This window comes from Aplysia californica, unplaced genomic scaffold, assembly GCF_000002075.1.
Source record: "Aplysia californica isolate F4 #8 unplaced genomic scaffold, AplCal3.0 scaffold00331, whole genome shotgun sequence".
NCBI lineage: Eukaryota > Metazoa > Mollusca > Gastropoda > Aplysiida > Aplysiidae > Aplysia > Aplysia californica.
The window spans coordinates 265,968-269,455 of NW_004797601.1; positions in this window are offsets into that span (position 1 = coordinate 265,968).

Below are 3,488 nucleotides of genomic sequence, written 5' to 3' on the forward strand. Positions count from 1 at the left end.
CAGACAGACAGACAGACAGACAGACAGACAGACAGACAGACAGACAGACAGACAGTTCGTTTTCCTCTTCCCCCAACTCAAAGACTAACCCAAACCACCACCTCTCAGCTAACATCTGAGCTGTACATTTCTTACGTGGCTAATCACCTTCAGAGAAACTTAAGGATTATCAAGAACATGTACTGAGATCAAACCGCAGCAATGAGAATAGAAAACGACATCAGCGAATACATACAGATAAAAAGAGGAGCCAGACAAGGATGTGTACTCTCTCCAGACTTGTTCTCCTTGTATAGTGAAAATATCATGAGACACATAGAAGAAATGCCTGGTATCTCGATAGGGGGACATAGTATAAACAATCTAAGATATGCAGATGACACAGTCCTAATAGCAGAAGATGAAGAACACCTGCAGAATCTATTAAATGTCATCGTACAAGAGAGTGACAACATGGGCTTAAGCCTAAACATCAAGAAAACCGAAACAATGGTGATAAGCAGAAAAACTCCAACCCCAACATGCAATATCAAAATTAATGATACCACCCTCAAGCAAGTACAACATTTTAAATATTTGAGGACCATTATATCATCAGATGGTAGATGTCACACCGAAATTAAAAGCCGCATTTGCCAAGCAAAAGCAACTTTCCACAAGATGAAACAGATACTAACAAACATCAATCTGTCACAGGAAACGAGAAAAAGAGGACTGAAAAGTTACATTGAGCCAATCCTATTATACTGGGTGCGAAGCGTGACCAATCAATAAACAGCTGGAAAGAACAATTGTGGCGACAGAGTTGTGGTTCATAAGACGCATGCTACGTATCCCATGGAGAGCTAGAAAAACAATTGAAGAAGTCTTGGTTGAAGCAAATTATAGAAGACAACTTATTACGAATATAACAAAGCGACAGGCAAATTTCTTCGGACTCACAAAGTGGAAAGAAGCATTAGAGAATATTGTAACAACAGGCACGTTTGATGGAAAGAGAGGCGGAGGCAGACAGAGGGAAAAGATACAGTACTGGACAAGATGACAACATGACTAGGAGCAGCAAGAACAACAGACACCATTGCTGCAGCGCAAGACAGAGTGAAGTGGAGGTCCATGATCGCCCACGCCAGTCGGCAAGGCACCGGATGATGATGATGATGATGTTACTCTCTTGTAACACACCTATTCTCCGGCACTTATTTGACCTTAGAGAGATATTGTTGTTATTATTGTTATCGATCCAGACCTTAGAGAGTTGTAAGTGCCGTAAAACTCTTACTAAAACTATATAGAGACTAGAACCAATAGATGCGCCCTCCCTACCAGTCCACTCCCCCCTTTCCACCCCACCCCACCCCAAAACTTCCCACATTCCCATTCTGGCAGGCTACACTGCGTAGTTCATGGCTGATTCGTCCTGCGACTCAAAGGCCCATTCTGCCGCATTTCAAGCACACGACGAGTCTTGGATTATAACAGCAGATCCGTCATGTGATCAACATCATTTGTGGCTGCACGGTTGGCTGTGTTGGAAATGAGGGTGTGTCTTTTTTTTTTTTTTTTTTTTTTTTGGGGGGGGGGGTTGTTTTTTCTTGTATTGTTTCTTTTTGTTTTGTGGGCCTACTTTTGTTTTTATTCTGCTGTTGTTTTTGTCTATTGTTGGGTTTTTGTTTGATTGTAGAGTTACTTTCAGTTTGTCTGGGGTATTGTTGTTGGCTTTTTTTAGCTGTTGTTACTTTTTTTAAATTGTATTTTATTTGTTTGATTTGTTTTATTTGCTTTGCTGTTGTTTGGGGGGGGGGGGTTGTTGCATACATTTGTTTTTTTTGTTTGGGGGGGTGAGGTTGTTTTTTTTAGGGAGTAGGGGGTTCTTATATCATTGATATGAATTGTTACTTTCAATTGGTATTAGAGGCATGGTTTTTACGTGGCGGGTAAGTAGTTATTTTATTCAGTTTTTAGGACCACGATTCATATCACATAAAGCATGCATATATTACAGAAGGGCTTGGGCGGCGGCGCTCAGATGCATGGCTTTTAATTGTTAACTGGTTGGTTTTGCTTTGGTTGGTATTGTTGATATTGTTGTTGTTGTTGTTGTTGTTGTTGTTGTTGTTGTTGTTGTTGTTGTTGTTGCTGGTTGTTGTTGTTGCTGTTGGCTAGTGCTCTGGAAATTGCAAGTTTACGGGTCTTTGGTATGACTTGAAAGTAGGGACGAGAGACGTTGCGATGGAACCTACACTCGCACGTTTCAAGAGATAGATATGTTTAGATATTTTTGCATTATTCACCATCACCACCATCATCATCTTCATCATCATCATCATCATCATCATCATCATTATCATCATCATCATCATCATCATCATCATCATCATCATCATCATCATCATCATCATCATCATCATCTGGAAGAATAGAGTAAAATATTAAACTTGGGTACTTTACAATTTAATACAAAATGCCACTTGTAGAATGAGTCAGCATTTCGCTTTTTCATCGCAATCAACATTACCATAATCCCTATCATCATCCCCATCATCATCATCATCATCATCATCGTTGATGAACAATATGAAAAACATCACGAGACGTGGACAGAATTGAGAAGAAATAAAACCGGCGTCAGCAACAAAAACTACGGAATCAGCAAAAGCCAAGTGTAACTTCCACTTTAAACTTCAACTAAGACAGAGCGGGGGTGAGGCGTTGAGTTATGAGGGCACACTGACTTATACATTTTATACTCACGGTGAAACATATACCATCTGTGGCATCATGGTGAAATCAGACGCTCGTCAAAATAATGAATTATATGAAACCTTTATTTTTCAATGCCCGTTTGGGCTTTTTTTTTCGCCTTTTTTTTCTCAGTATCGTTTATGTCCATTTTAAGAAACACATTGCTTTGTAGATGTAATTAACATTCGTTGGTCAACGGCACATAACAATGTAGAAAGGCAGTTTAAAAGGACTTTCAAGGTTTGGAAGTCATCAAATTTAGCGACCATTTACCTCTGTCACCAGGTGACCCCCACCCCCTTCAATCGCAGATATCTCGACTCACATTCAAAATAGTTTAGGGGGGAGGGGGTAATCAAAAGCAAGACAAATGAACAAGTTGTAAAAAGGATATCAATATAACCTATATGAGTCCAAAAACTGACGAGCACTTGATTTCACCGTGTCATGACACTTACTCAGTCTAGAGTGTTTGACTAATTGAATTCGGGCAGATGTTTCCTCCCTCCTATTTTCTATGATGCGCCAGATGTAGGTTGGTATGCGGTAATTAAAGTGCAGCCTAGAGAGTTCCACTTACAAACCAGTGACTAATCTGTTTATCCCCCACCCCCCGCCCCTCTCTCTTTCTCTTTCTCTCTCTCTCTCTCTCTCTCTTTCTCTCTTTCTTGGCCTCTCTCTCTCCCTCTTCCCCTTTCTCTCTCTCCTTCTTCCCCCTTCTCTCTCTCTCTCTCTCTCTCTCT